Here is a 16,680-nt window from a genome sequence, read left to right as displayed (position 1 = left end):
TATATTCATTCATTAGTGCCCCAGGATGAGCCCCTCTTGACAGCATGTTTGAAATTTCAAAAACTCCATTAGTTATTTTCATGGGGCTCAGGGGAAATCAGAGTCTGATGGAACTGGCTTGTATTAACTTATAAGGGTTTGATTGATAAAATAGGTTGCCGATTAACTAATTTGAAGTGGGAAAAAAAATAGAGCTATTAAGAGGTCTGGAATTTCAATGTTCTCAGGAAAATATTTTCTCTTATTTGTAGGAAAGTCTGCCTGGGAAGTCAAATAACTATGAAAAAGTGCTTGGTAAAAACAAAGTCAGAATAAAGGAAGCTGGATCATCTTAACGAGAAATGCCATTATAAAGAATCAAGGAAAATTGAAACAATTTGGGTAAAATGTCTGTCTTTTTCAGAGGCTCAAGCTGTGTATTTTCAGCAGAATTTTAAAATTTCCCTTTTTATTACATTCTGGTGGTAATTCTCAAGTCCCCATAGAAAAAGTTGCCTCTAAATTATATTTTAAAGGTCATTTGTCGCTGATTTATTTGCTAGAGCCAACTATTTTGGTGTGGCTGGACTCTTAATTTCTTTTATAACAAAGTCTTACCAATATAATTAGGAGAGGTTTCCCTCATAATCTTTTTTCTATCAGCTTTTACTTCTTTCATTAAACACTGTTATCTACTTCCCCTGCCAATGACCTTTACCTTTATTGTCATTTGAGTCATTATGCTACAGACAGGATGCTTTGGATGGAATACTGAAATATTGTGTTCTGATGCAATTACGATGTTTTAGTTCCATTTTGGTGGCACTCATGACTTTGTCATGACTAGTAAACACGTTGGGAACTGAAGAACAATTTTTGCCTGTGGATCCTCCATTGCTTTTCTTGATTATAAGGCTCAAGTTAAGGAGGGATACCAAACAATCTATACTTCCTACATTTTCTATGAACAGAATTTGACAGTTCAATTTTATGGTTGAGTTTATTAGCAATAATAGATTAACCAGGAACAAGATAGCATGTTCTTTCTTTTCATGTTCATAGCTTTAGCATCTACAAAGTGTAGAGAGTGTCAGGGAACAATTTTCCATGAATTTCTCGCATTTCTGCACATCATTTGAATAGAGGCATTGTCAGGAGTGTCTCCCGCAAGCTCATTAAGCAGGTGTGCTTACTGTTCAGTATAAAAAACATGGTTTCTCTAAGCTTAGCAATGCTCTCAAATGCAGATACTGACTACTGCTACTGCTGCAAGTAATGAAGTCCATTGTCTCTGACCCAGGAGTTTCACGACTTCTGCCAGCTTTCAAGCTGTGGCAAGCTAATTTATTAAATTGAAAGTAGGGTTAAATCTCATACCCTTCATGGTTCTTGGGAATAAGCGCTCCAAATTTTGTTGAATGAATGAGTTGAAAAAATATTTAGGGAACTTCATACTCTTCTGACTAATAAACAGTTACCCAGAGAAAGAGCCCAAGAACTTCTCTTGGCAAGGAGCTATTTCACAATATATTTTCATTAAAGTACCAGTGTGTGTTAGTCACCCTGTGTTTGTTTTAGATATCAGTGTTGACCTAAAACTGTTGGCAGCAGTATGTTTGGAATTGGCTAAACATTGAATTGTATGATGGGAACTGATTATTTATTTACACATTACCTACTCATATAGGAACTATAGACTTTGGATAGTTTCTATTTAGCTTCTGCATCAGCGTCCCTAATGAATTATGCTATACCATAATTCTGGTATAGCAGGCTGAAATTTTAATCTTTCTTTCTAAAAATAATAACTAATTATCTTTAGAATGATACTTTCATTTGGAACACAAAATATTGAGTTTAGTGTTTATTTTTCCATTTGCTTTTGAGGTGGATTTATTTTTCTTTCTGTATTAGAATGCCTGGCAAAAGTGAGCCTGGAAATTCTTTGCCAGAAAGAAGTGACCTAATCTATCTTTTCTTTTCTTTCTTCCTTTTTTAAATGTTTATTTATTTTTGAGAGAGAGAGAGACAGAGTATGAGTGGGGTAAGGGCAAAGAGAGAGATACACACACACACACAGAATCTGAAGCCGGCTCCAGGTTCTGAGCTGTCAGCCCAGAGCCTGACCTGGGGTTCGAATTCATGAACTGTGAGATCATGACCTGAGCCAAAGTTGGATGCTTAACTGACTGAGTCACCCAGGTGCCCTAAGAAGTGACCTGGTCTTTATACATGGCAGATGATCAAGCTGCCACCTGCTCCCCTCCAGTTAATCATGACTCTGAGAACTTGAGTGGAGAGCTGGTGCCAGGCAGCTGGAGATCATGGGAGAAAATCACTTTCTGAAGGCAAATAAATGATTTAAGGTCAATTATCATTCATGGCTATCTTAGAAACTGTATGGGATGCCAAGAGTGAAAAAGTGTTAGGATGCAGGAGACATAGATTACTTGCTAATTTTCTGTGATCCTGGGCCAGTCATGTGACCTTGTGAAGTTATAGTTTCCCCAGTTGTAAAATGGTACCAATAATACCTACTCTGCCTATATCACAACAGTGTTTTAAGCATTAAATGAAATAGCTCAAGGCTGGTCATAAGTGTAATAATTGTATAGTCTTAACATTTTGGTTATGAATTTAGAAGGGGCTCAAAGACCAAAAAGTTCTGCACAAATGGAGGTATTATTAATGAGGAGTATGTCTACTTTTGAGTTCCTCTTTTTTTTTTTTTACAAATAGTTTATTGTGAAGTTAGTTTCCATATAACACCCAGTGCTCATCCCCACAAGTGCCCTACCTCATTTTTTTTTTTTTTTTTGCACTGAGCAAAATGTCACTGTAAGGAATGAAGCAAATATAGCCTTGAATACTATGCACACATAATTCAACCTGTTAGACCATGGCAAAGCTGACTTGTGTTTTGTACACTTTTTATGTGATAAACTGGATCAAAGCACTCAAAGCATAATCAAAGCAGCATTTGATAAAGACGTAGAAGTTGTGACTTCTTTCTGACTCATTAGTCTTTCTTACAGAAGTTAAAACTTGGGCAACTACCCTTGACCCAATTTGCCCTAGGAAGACCCTGAACAGGATAAAGAAAGGTTGTCTAACAGCTTGTCTCTTTCTGTAATGAATCGACTCCCTGGGTGCAGAGAATTCCCCCATTCTCAGAGAAGAGGGACTGATTACACAGGGAGCTGGTCTTTGCAGTAGCAATCACCATGGCCATGATAAAAAGTATTCTTTTTTTTTTTTTGGTTTTTATTGTATCACATAATAAAATGATCTTAAAACCAGTTTTGTGGAAATACAGAACAAAATTCACAAATAGACATTCATAGAGATACTTTACAAAAATGTCAGAAGACATAACTATTCCTTTTTTGTAACTCAAAAACTAAGAAACTAAGTCATTTCCTTTTGATATTAGCAATGACTACTAAATATGAAATATTTATCCTAATGTGAAGGTTTTTTAAATTTTTTTTTTTTATTCTTGAGAGAGAGGGGGAGACAGAGCATGAACAAGGGAGGGGCAGAGACAGAGAGAGGGACACATAATCCAAAGCAGGCTCCAGGCTCTGAGCTGTCAGCACAGAGCCCGATGCGGAGCTGGAACTCACAAACCATGAGATCATGACCTGAGCCAAAGTCGGACACTCAACTGACTGAGCCACCCAGGTGCCCCTAAGGTGAAGTTTTAAAGATCCTGAGGAAAATAGAAATGGAACAACCTCCAGGGGGCTATTTTGAGAACTTCTTCATATTTCATCATCAGGAGCATCTGTAGGTTATTGCCACTTTACAGGGTTGCCCTGTTAAACTGTAATCACCAGTCTTATGTTTCCTATGAGATAACTTTTCAAAATGGATCTATGACTTAGCTGTAAGATAAAGTGGTGAATTATTTACGGAAAGATATATTATCTCAGATTGTGATTCACTTATAAATTGTTGAAAATATCTTTATTGCGCTGAGGCTGCCATATGTGCCTCATGAATTGAAGATATGATGATTCCCTCAAACATTCAGTATGTAATACAGCGTTTCTATTATGAATCGTATTTCTGTTTCAAATATATACTATGTGTTTTTGACACAAGGCCCTTAAATTGATCACCATGTTGACCACCCACATACATTTTTAAAATAAACAGTTATCCTGGTATTTAAAAAATTTTTTTAATGTCCATCTATTTTTGAGAGAGAGATAGAGTACAAGTGGGGAAAGGGCAGAGAGAGAGGGAGATACAGAATCTGAAGCAGCCCCCAGGCTCTGAGCCATCAGCACAGAGGCTGATGTGGGACTTAAACTCAGGAGCCATAAGATCATGACCTGTGCCAAAGTCAGATGCTCAACCAACTGAGCCACCCAGCCACCCAGTTATCTTAGTCTCTTAACTATAAAACACCAGCAGATATTGAACACACACACACACACATATTTTTTAGTATTTATTTTTGAGAGGGAGAGTGAGTGTGAGCAGGACAGGGGCAGAGAGAGAGGGAGACACAAAATCTGAAGCAGGCTCCAGGCTTTGAGCTGTCAGTACAGAGCCTGATGTGGGGCTCGAACTCAAGAACCGTGAGATCATGACCTGAGCTGAAGTTGGACACTTAACAGACTGAGCCACCTAGCACTCCAAGACCAGCAAATATGTGAATAGATTCAACTGGAGGATATCCTCATTGGCAGGCAAATCAATCTAGCTGGAAAAGGTGCATATACAGCAAAAGAAAAATCATACTTTATGTGTTTTTCTATGGATGTAATGTTTATTGTTATCTTCTGTTACATGATAGCATTGATAGTGGCAAGGGATATTTTAGGACCAACTAGGGTGCACAGCTCCTATCTCTCCAGATGAAACTGAAATAATCCAATTTTGCCTGTATACTAATTTACTTTAATTTGTTTTCATTTATTTAACATATGCATGGAATAGCTTTGTTTTTCTTTTGGACAGCTAAAGCTTCTAAATATTTTTATGATGGAAAAATTCAAGCATACACAAAGACAGAAAAAATAGTATGATAAAACTTCATGCACTCATCATGCAGCTTCAATAAATATTAACTAGTGGCCAATCTCATTTCATAATACCTCAGCATGTTTCTCTAAAATGTACATGTAAATCTTAAAATAATAACCATTCACATGAAATGAGATATGGTTTCTGTATTTGTAGAGTCTGGTAGAGTAGAGGCTGAAGAGCAAGGAGTGTGCACTGGGATTTAACAATCATGTCCACAAACATTTTTAGGTTTAAATATTTATTCCAAAACAGAGGGGCCATTGTATTCCCTGATGGCCCTACAATTGCAATTGGTTGGCACCTGCAAAGCCATTTCTAACATCCTCTCATTACTATTTGTGGGTCGCTGGGTGATCTGTATTTGGTTAAAGCACGCTTGGGGAACTTTTCCTGTTCTCGTAGAGGCTGGTGGGGCAGGGGGTGTTTATACAGTCACAAAGTAGCAGGGAATGCAGCTCTGAGATGCTCCAGATGCAGAGAAAACTCTCCTTTTCTCATTCTCTGTACCAGTCTCTGGCCAGTGACACCACTTCCTTAATGTGCTGTCAGTGATTTTGCCTTTCTCTGGCCCCAGGGTCTTGTATGACAGCAAGAAGATATAGAGGAGCCCGTGTCCTCTATAGATGCACGGTGGACTTCCATTGTGTTGGCACAGCTCATCAGAACTTGCAAGGCATTTCAGAGATGGTGTCACCTTTGACCATCACCACAACATGGCTAGGTGGGTATTATTGTGCCTGTTTTATGGTGAGTGAACCAAAGATCAGTGTTAAGACACTTAATCAAGGTCATGCAGGAGATGAGGCTGGGCCTGAGTCCTCTGAAAGGAATATGGTTGTTTTGTTTTTCTGGGATGCTTATGGACCAAAGCTTTTATTATTTTATTTTATTTTTAAAATAAATTCTGAAATTATAAAGGATAAAGGAAAGAGTGTGTGTGGGATGATTTTACAGTGAAGCATTTTAAAGGAACAAGGCAATAGTAGACCTCCTAATCCTTGTTATCTCCTAACTGGGAATGAAGATGCCCCTTGTTTTCTCATGGAGGAATGGATCTTATTAGGATGATCCCTATGTTAAGAGTAGAAATAGAGTCAATGTGTTGATTCTAGGGTAAAACAAGTGTTCTTTGCGTCTAGGGATAGAATTCGGCAGCCCATGGGCTTGGGCGAAGAAAAAAATACTATTTTTTTAAGGTTAAAAACATTTTTAAAGTGTATTTATTTATTTTGAGAGAGACAGAAACAGTATGAGTGGGGATAGGCAGAGAGAGAGGGAGACAGAGAATCCCGAACAGGCTCCACACTGTCAGCATGGGGCCTGATGTGGGACTCAGACTCACAAACCACAAGATCATGACCTGAGCCCAAACCAAGAGTCAGACCCTTAACCAACTGAGCCACTCAGGTGCCCCTGAAGAAAAAATACTTTAAAAAATGTTCTTGACCCTCTAGCAGTCTCCAGTATTATAAATGTAGATTCTAAAGCATAATTATAAACTGTTCCTTTGAATCTGCCACTGGGAGAAATTAAAGAGTTGTTCCTATCACATTATGACTGTTGCAAATATCTTGAAATATCCTTTTTGCTCATCATTGCTTCAAACTATGGTAGCTATGAGAACTGCAGCTGGATCCTTTTATTTTATGTGTTAATAAAGACACATATTATTTTATTATGAAGTTGAGAAAGCCATTTTGATCATTGTATTTCTAGAACAGAGGGTTGCTGGAGGAGAGGGGGCAGGGGGATGGACTAAATGGGTGATGGGCTTTAAGGAGGGCACTTGTGATGAGCACTGGGTATCATACGTCAGAGATGAATCACTAAACTCTACTTCTGAAACTAATATTACACTATATGTTAATTAACTAGAATTTAAATTAAAACCTGAAACAAAATAAAGAAAATGTTTTGAATCTTTAGCAAAACATAAACATGTGGATTATCTATTTTAATTGTAATCATATGTATTTTATTGTCTGCATTTAGAAACAGTACTCTAAGAGGGGTATAGATATCACCATGTTGTCACAGGGGTGCGTGGTATAAATACAAGTTTTAAAAACTTGCTTTAGGGGCACCTGGGTGGCTCAGTCGGTGAAACATCCGACTTCGGCTCAGGTCAGTTCATGATCTCACAGTTCGTGGGCTCGAGCCCCGCGTCAGGCTGTGTGCTGACTGCTAGCTCAGAGCCTGGAGCCTGCTTCTGATTCTGTGTCTCCCTCTCTCTCTCTGGCCCTCCCCTGCTCATGCTGTCTCTCTCTCTCTCAGAGATAAATAAAACATTTTAATAAATAAATAAATAAAAATTTTTTTAAAAACCTTGCTTTAAAGGAACTAAAAATGTTAAATTATTCCCAGGCAACAAAATTTTCAAAAAATTTTTGGGGGAAGGAACTAAGTTGAGGCAACAATCCTCAATCTCATTGTCTCTTCTATTTCTCTACTTGGCACATTGAACTCCTGACAAAAGTAAATTTGTGCAATAAACATTCATAGAGAATGATGCTTCTTTGTCTTCTTGGAGAAATGAACGGACTGCTAAAAAGACACTGAGTTTTGTTCATGGGACACTTCCAGAAGGAGAGATGGCTTAAAATGGAGAGTAAAGCAGAAGGGGAAAGAATACCTGCATCAGGGAATTAACTGAGGACAAGATCTTATGTTGAAGACCTTCTGCACTGAGTCTGAAAACCACATTTCTCTTCATAAGGGAAAGCATGTCACGAACTAACCTTTCTGTGTGCTCTCAACCAGAGTTAATCAAATTATGCATGAAATAATTTAATAATTTTATTTTCAGTTGGCAAGCACTAAATTTCATGTTAAATCTCTCCACATACGGGAAGATGTTTGTTGCAGTAACATCTCCTATTATGCACTATTCTCAGAATATGTTATAATTCTTAATCTAGGTATGGAAGTGAAAAGATCTAACCATTTGACTAATATATTTTGATGATTCATATATATTGGGAAGAATTCAGAACTTCTATAGGATTTTTTTATAAAACTCTCCTAATAGGGTAGTCTTATACTTTGCTACTAGAAATCATTTTGCTTGACTCGCTATTTCTTCTGACATATATTCCAATTGAGCAGAATCTTTGAGAAATTAGATAACCATTAAGGACATTATGTAGAGCACAATGTATAGAAACAGCAATAGAAAGAACCAATATGTGCTTGCTCCCTTTATAGCTTATATATTTTTAAAAATTTCTTAATTATTTATTATTGAGAGTAGGAGAGTGTGCACATGTGCGCACACTGAGTTGGGGAAGGGAAGAGAGAGGGGAAAACACAGAACCTGAAGCAGGCTCCGGGCTCTGAGCTGTCAGCACAGAGCCTGACATGGGGCTCAACCCCATGAACTATAAGATCATGACCTGAGCCCAGGTCAGACACTCAACTGACTGAGCCACCCAAGCGCCCCCATAGCTTATATTTTCACGATGCAAACTCTATGCCATATTTTTCATGTCCCCAAAGATTTACCCTGGCTGGTTCATCTCCCAGGAATGTTATTCTGTTCTCATTTACTCTTTGCGAATTCAAGATCATGATTTCTTGCAAAAACTTACCCTGATCCTTCCTCTCATTCCAGATTGAGTTACCTGCCTCTCTGTACCATTAAAGTCCTCTGTCCTTCTAGAGGCATGAACCGTTCTCACTTCCCGCTACACATACCTTCCACTCTGTTCTCAACATTATGCTCTAGCCTACGAATGTCTTGAGACTGGAACCACACCTTTGAGTTATATGCAAATATTAAGCACTCAGGGTTTTCCTGTAGAATTCATTGGGTGATTAAGTTAATGGAGCCAACAAATAAGACTAATGTGACAGATAACGTGAAGACTGAAGGGTGGATACGGAAGGGTGGAGATGCAAGTTGGTCCTAGGCAGTATCATTTCCAAGATGTTAATAGAAGTGTGTGTGTATGTGTGTGTGTGTGTGCGTGCACGTGTGCACAGGCACCCATGTTTGTATGGGCATACTGGCAGTACAGCGGAGGTGAGATTTATACTTGACTGTAGCAGTGTGAATGTCACACTGCCACTTCCTGATATGTAAATGCTACATTTCTCTAAATCAGAGAAATTGGTTTTGTACTTCCACCCACATGACTGGCAGAAAAATTCAACTTCAGTCATGTTTGGGAATTCTCTCTCATCCTCCAGGGGTTCATGCAAGGATCTCCTGGTATTTGAGATGCCATACCCTGCAGAGTCCTGATCAGCTCCTCCATCTGCCGTGACTCATCAGTTTCCAAGGTATTGGTCTGGCAGTGTGTTCCCAGAAGACCGGAGATGCTAGTCATGCTGGTCCACTTGTTTACCACACACAGGCCCACACAGAACCCCGGGGCCTCAGATTCTCCAAAAAGACTGAGGAGAACCAGCCTTCCTTGATTAGGTAGCTTGTGTACCTCCAGCTCCAAAGCCGTGACCTCCATGCTCTCCTCTGGGGAACACAAACTGGGGATGTTTTTGTACTGGGTGTCACCTGGGGAAAACGGAGCTGGAAATGGCTTTTTTTCCTTTCTTAACAACTCACCTTTCTATACAGTTCTTCAGAAGTAACAGCAAGTTTTATCTCCCTCCTCCCCAAAACTCCTGGCCCCCACCCCATATCCACTGGCAGTCCAGCCACTCGTTCTCTCTCAGCGTGGAAGAGCTCAAAGCACAGAGCCTTGGCAGTTGTCCCAGTTTTCTTCATCCTGTTCATGACTCCAAAGAAAACACATTTCTGACTCAAAAACAAGACATGGGTTTCTGTTGAGACCTCAAATATTTTCCCAGAGTCCACCATGAAAATATAAAAGTTATGTTGTAATTTTAAACGATTTGTTCAACTTCTTGTGGCAAGACTCTGCTATAGTTTTGTTTATCGTGCAAATAGCCTCGAGTCTGCTTCTAAACAAGATGTTTTCCAAAAATAAATGCAGACTTCCCTCTGCTGACCCAAATCTCAAGAAGAATCAACATTTGTTACCATAATGCTCCACACAAATACTTATAAAAACAATTGTTTTGCAACTTGCATGCTTTTGGCAATCAGTACTCATAGTAGTATTGTTACTTGGACTCAGCATTAATATTTTCTTCAGAATATTTTACTTTGGTAGTATAAATGTCCCTGTAGTGCTGAAGACACACGAGACAAGTGTGGTTATCAAAGTATTGTACTGAAACTTGGCTTCATTTTGAAAACAGTAGAAATTCATGAGAGAAGTTTGAGGAGGAAGAAATATTTTGGTGGTCTAATCCCATAATATTTATGCTTTCTTACAAATAGTAGTAATTAGGCTGCACTTGTAACAACATTAAAAATCTACCCCATTCAATGAAGAGGGTATTATTCAATGAATAATAAGTATATTATGAAATGTGAGCAAATAATATTGGAAACTAAAAATGCATAACTGGTGAATATTCATGTGCTTCTCTTCACTGTCCAGTAGAAATAATTCTGCCAGTGCCGGCTTGCTTCGTGAGCATTTGTGATGCAGCAAAAGTAGAGACGAGACAGAGGTGTCTGCTTTGAATTGGAATAGGCTAGATTTTACTTCTGGAATAGAAAATGCTGAAGGTGTAAGGAAAGGCAAGAGCCAAGGAAGTTTTGGGAAAGTTTTTAAACTTTTTATTAAAAAATTGAAATATTTATTTTTGAGAAAGAGAGAGAGAGAGAGAGAGAACATGAACAGGAGGAGGGGCAGAGGGAGAGGGAAACTCAGAATCTGAAGCAGGCTCCTGGCTCTGAGCTGTGAGCACAGTCTGACCCAGAGTTCAAACCCACAAATCGTTAGATCATGACCTGAGTCAAAGTTGGATGCTTAACCTATAGAGCCACCCAGGCACCCAGGAAGTCTTGGGAATGTTTTACTGGGGGTTTGGACAGAGTACGGAGTGAAAAGATAAAGCCCTCAGGGGGTTGCTCCAGGTCAGGCTGTGTGTGGTTCCAGAGACGGGTTGGGAACTGGACTTTGAGAAGTTCTGTCATGGCTGTGTGTAGCAACCCCCTTGATAGACCCTAACAAGGAACTTTTAAATGCTGGCTTTTATTCAATTTTTGAATAGAGTATACAATCACAACATTCATAAATTAAATGTAGTATGAAGTTCATCAGGGAAAAACGTCTCTCTAACACTCCAGGCCCTCAGCCACCCAGTTCTCATCCCTGGAGGCCACCAATATTTCCAGCTGCTTGTCTATCTTCCAAAGGTATTTTATACACATGCAAGCAGATAGGTGTTCATATTATAAAATCTCCCCCCTCACTTTTTATACAAGTAATAACACACTACACATTCTTCTGAGTGCTGCTTTATTGTCTTTCTTTGCAATATTTAGGGTATTGCTTCATTTTATTAGATAAAGAGATTCCTCATGCTTTTTCTGCAGCTGCAAAGTATTCCACTGTTGCACTGCACAAATATTATTTAGCCAGTTCACACTTTTGGAAGCTTCCCATCATTTGCTGTTATATACAACAGCAATTCAGTGCTGTTCAATGCAATGCAATGAACCATTCTGTTCTTAATTTGTTTCGTGCCATGCACCCCCTTTGGCAATTGGCAAAGACTATGAATTTCTTCTCACCATAATGTATAACACAAAATCCTTAAGATTAAAAGGAAATCAACTACACTGAACTATAGTCATCAAAATATTTTTTAATTTAGAAATATGTGCACTTTTTATTAATTAGTTACATAACAAGAGTTAGTAGTGGGCCTAATAACTACTCTAATTTCAAAGTATGACTGAAATAAGTGATATTTCAGAATGTCTGCAATAACTGTAATATGACATAAAAGATCTGATTTTTACTGGTAACAAAGGTGCAGGCTGATACTATTGTGGCTTCTTGCCTACTTTATTAATTAAAGGAAATGATAAATTTCAGCTTGGGTTTCATGAAAACCAAAACACAATTTTCCCCCCTTCTAATTTGATAAATCCCCTACATTTTCCTGTGCAGCCCTTATCATGAAGCCCTGATGTATACATGCATCATTTTCTAAATATTCAAGTATGTTTGTATATATTTGTAAATTGCCAGAAGTGTTTTAAATTAGCAAATACGAACACATTTGTCATTGAATGCCTGCTGTCAAACCGCCAGAAATACAGGCATTCCACCAGCATTAAAGTGTGTTAGCAAGCATTTTCATCTTTGCCATTCTGAGATGAAAAGTAGTATCCTGGTGTAGTTTTACTTTGTTTTTGTCTTGTTAAAAGCAAACCTGAGGATCTTATCATATATTTAAGAGCCATTTCCTATCTGTTCGCTCCTTTGCTTACAGTTTTATCGGTTCTTTTGCAGGTTTGTTGTTGCATTAATCACCAAGACAGGGATGTAAACAGCGCCCCCTGGAGTTAAACACGAAAGCCCTCCTTCCTGGTCACGGTGAAGATTTACATTGCTCTTCATTGTATTTTTACCTCAGATTATTGTGTCTTTGGGTCGTCCACATAGATTAAAATAGAATGGGGAATTCTTAGGGCATTAGTCTTATTTAGGTAACAACGTTGTCTAAGCTAAAGTCTGAAAGAAGTCACGGCAATTTGTTTTGTTTTGTTTTTTTAATTTTTTTTAACGTTTTATTTATTTCTGAGAGAGAGAGAGAGAGAGAGCATGAGCAGGGGAGGGTCAGAGAGAGAGGAAGACACAGAATCTGAAACAGCCTCCAAGCTCTCCGCTGGCTGTCAGCACAGAGCCAGATGCAGGACTCGAACCCTCCAACCATGAGATCATGACCTAAACCGAAGTCCAACGCTCAACCAACTGAGCCACCCAGGTGCCCCAGTCATGGCAATTTGATAAATGTAGTTATCGCTGGCAAGGGAAGTGGCATGGAAAAGGTATGAAAGGATGTTTACTTCGACTTTTTTTCAACTCTGTAATTGTGTATTATTTGTATGCAACAAATAAATGATAAGAGTGAATATACATGATGAAAATTCAAAGAATACAGACGAGTATAAAAAGAACGGTGAAAGTATCTCTTTTCCCAGTGTCTTTCCAACATAGAAATTTTAAGTACAGTTATACTGGGGATGCTTCATTGAGCCCAAACTGTGATTTTGAAATACCTTTTTTCCGCTACAAAGGTCCAGGGCTTCTTCGAGAAATAACTGATTCCAGGCCTCGGGCAGGAAATGTACACAATGAGCCTGGTGCATCATGTTATAACAGATAGCAAGGAGTTACCAAAGACTAGTAGGTCATAGCAAAAGGACACAGGACTCAACTTGACGCAAGAAGGAACATCTTAAGCATTAGGAAAGATAATAACTGCCATGATCTGAAGTGCAAAACAGAATACTAAACTGAAATATTAAACAAAATAAAAAATAATTGGTCACACTGGAAGGGTAATTGGTCATATTGGGAGACAGCAAAGGCCCAGCCAGGAGAATGCCTTTGATATTCAAACTATCCAATCCAGAGTCCTCCTCTCTCAGACTCACGATTACAGGATGCCATATTCGTCCGCCTTGACCATCCCAGGTTGCCAGGCAACCAGGGACCATTCCTACAGCTGAGAGCTCACTGAAATTATTCAAAGTAGCCAAATAAAAAATTGTTTAACTTGCCCTGCTTTGACTTGCCCTTAAAGCTTCAATAAAGGTGACCTAGGCTCTGCTCTTTCCTGTCCCTCTGCCTGGTATTTTCTCCGGGTGGCCCTGTGTTTCCTGTTTCTAGGGCTGTGAATATAATCTATTTTGTTTCCCCAAATTTCTTTGTCTCCTCTGGCCATATCTGACTGGCCATCGCATAAAAGAACATAGAACACTGGCATAATATATCCCAGAATGATCTTGGGATATATTTCCCAAGTGTTTTCCTTGCTTCAGTTCTAGAATCAGCCATTTCTTCAAAGAGTCTTGGTTCCTATTATTGAAGAATGGTATTTAGAAACTAATATTTGAGCACTAAGTATATTTTATTTACAATGGTTTTAATGCTTTTGGCATGATTTGCTCTTATCTGACCAAGCCGCCCCCCCCACCCCCCAGGTTGGAGGCAGTATGGTGTTGTGGTTAAGCGAGTGGGGCTCTGGATTCAGACTGCCTGAATTCAAATCCTAGCCATCATGTTCAAGGTGTGAGGCCTTGGGAAAGTCACATAAGCTCTTACATTTGAACACCTGTATGGTGGTGTATAGCACCTACCTCAAAATGTTATTGTAAAAATTTAGTAAGATAACGTAAGTAAAGTTCTCAGACTCGTGCATGACACACAGGAATTACTCAGTTAATATTTGTGGAATGACTGAACCTCATGTTGATCAGAAACTCCTGCAGAAGAATGAAAATAAGAGGAAGATTCTGATTTATATTCTTTTCAAAAAATAAATAATGAATTTGTCAGAGATCCTTAAAAATGTTTTCCTTAAAACTCCCCACAATAATTTTTATTTTTTGAGAGAGAGACCACACATGAGTGGAAGAGGGGCAGAAGGAGAAGGAGAAAGAATCTTAAGCAGGTTCCATGAGTTTGACTCGGAGCTAGATCTCACCACCAGGAGATCACAACCCCAGCTGAAGTCAAGAGTCAGACATTTGACTGAGCCACCCAGGCGCCTCCCCCGACCCCCAACAATAATTTTTTTAATGTTTTATTTATTTTTTAGTGAGAGAGATAGAGCACATGCAGGGGAGGGACAGAGAGAGAGGGAGACACAGAAGCTGAAGCAGGCTCCAGGCTCTGAGCTAGCTGTCAGCACAGAACCCGACGCGAGGTTAGAACCCACGGACCATGAGATCATGACCTGAGCTGAAGTTGGATGCTTAACCGACTGAGCCATCCAGGCACCCCATGTTCTTTTTTCTAATTACAAAAAAACAAAAAACAAAAAACAGTTGAAAGAAACACACAAGCCTGGTGCCAAACCTAGAGGTGACTCTACATCTGAGATTCTGATTCCTAAAAGGATCAAGTCATCGCAGAACATACCAGGAACCCCAGACAGGCAGTCAGGAAGGTGGGGGACGTGGGTGGTCTAGGAGGAGCAGGCCCCGCAGTCATTCTTCCCCCATCCCATGTTGTCTTGAGGGGGCGTGAGAGCTACCAGAACCCGCATCTGCAAAAGGTGATGCAAGGCAAAGCAGGGATTCCACATCCCCAGCTTGCCTTTAATAGCATTCCCTCCACAACTGGCATTTCTATCCCAGATTCCTGACTCAGCGACTCATAGGGAGAGCTCCTCTAAGGGATCTCACCAGAGAAGCTTATTTGGTTCCTACTGGGCAGGAATAAATGCATTACAGATATTCTAGATAATTGTTATACTTCTAGTTGGTATTTCAATCCCTTTGCAATTCTTGCTCAAGCCTTTTCCTCGTCTTGTAAATCTGAAAAAGTAATTTCCAAATCACTTTTTTTGAAAACCCATGACTGTAGAATCTTTTAGTCATTTGAAATGGGGCAGACTAATAATTTACCGTAAAGGTGGAATGGATTTCACATCAGTGTTCCCATAGTAGGCAACTACTGTGTTTTTGTAACCTAACACAATGAAAGGCGTTGTCACTAGATGATTCAGCTAGTTAGAATCTCAGCTCCCTTTCTGGGGAGGAAATTTGAGGCACGGTGTTTATAGTAGATGCTAGGGTAGTGCTAACCTGGACAGTAATGCTTCAGTTCTCCTCCATCAATGCCAGGCAGAGACTATGAACAGGGAGATAGGAAGTAAGGTCAACCGGCCACCATGGCAAGAAGCAAGCAAGCCTTGTAGCCAGCTCTAACCTGTCATGTTTCCTTGGTGTCTGTCTGTCTCTCTCTCACACACACAACACATGCACGCACACACGCTGAGTCTCAATTGCTCCATTGCTGTAATGGCGTCTCAGTAAAATTCCCTAGGGCAAAACCAACAGTTACCTGAGTTCTCAGCTCATTCAGTATCAGTGGGAAACGTGCCATGTTGGACTTTGACTGACAGTCACAAAAACCAGTTTGACTGAGAGTGGCAAGGCCACGAGGTCTAGGTGGAGTATTAACTCACTGACTTGGAATGGTTCCTCGGAGAATGCTCACATTGCCTCTTATTTATGCTTCAACCTAAGTCTCCAAGAGAGTTGAAGTCATAGAAACGACTAAACAGATGTACAGCAGGAAGATTTTTTATTCAGAACTCAACCACACACACACATAAAAACTCCTCCGTCACCAGGGATCCCTAGAAAGTGGTATCTAAAAATCTGCTCTGAGTCAACTGCTTTCATTTCTCATCTTTGTGTGATGTTCGACTCCCAACTGATAGAAGCCCCATGGAGCCGATTTTTAACTGGCATGAGAGCAAGAGGGGGAGAGTTTCACCCCCACCTTTCTGAAAAAAGGCAAACATATTTTTTATCTAAGGTCCAAGGCCAGGTGGGGAAATCCTTTTCCATATTAGACTGGAGTAAAGAAAATGGAAGTAAGTTTTATTATTTCTTTCCTATACTAAATGTAGGAAAAACATTATTCTTTTTTTTTTTTTTACTTTTAATTGTGCTCATATCTTAATTGTTGACAGTTCTGCTTTGCTACACTAAAACCAAATTTATTTAATCCTGCCATAGCCTCAGTACTATGCCACCCACCACAGTCCTGACAATTTCACTCACATTGGTGTAACGTCCTCCCATTGGAAAAACAC

The 16,680-nt window shown here is 39.5% G+C and overlaps 1 long non-coding RNA gene across 1 annotated transcript in view; it reads left to right on the top strand.

Annotated features, from left to right (window-relative positions):
* The window catches only part of LOC144233089 (uncharacterized), a 102,444-nt gene extending 88,762 nt beyond the window's left edge, over window positions 1-13,682 (top strand). Inside the window, exons 3-6 of the long non-coding RNA XR_013335590.1 lie at window positions 252-381; window positions 5,594-5,740; window positions 9,208-9,300; window positions 12,357-13,682. This is a non-coding gene — a long non-coding RNA (uncharacterized LOC144233089). The remainder of the gene's footprint in view (window positions 1-251; window positions 382-5,593; window positions 5,741-9,207; window positions 9,301-12,356) is intronic.
* The last annotated feature ends 2,998 nt before the right edge of the window (window positions 13,683-16,680 follow it).

Source organism: Crocuta crocuta, unplaced genomic scaffold, assembly GCF_008692635.1.
Source record: "Crocuta crocuta isolate KB4526 unplaced genomic scaffold, BGI_CrCroc_1.0 scaffold54, whole genome shotgun sequence".
NCBI classification, from domain to species: domain Eukaryota; kingdom Metazoa; phylum Chordata; class Mammalia; order Carnivora; family Hyaenidae; genus Crocuta; species Crocuta crocuta.
The sequence above is the reverse complement of the archived record's forward strand: the minus strand, read 5'-3'. Positions and strand labels throughout refer to the sequence as shown.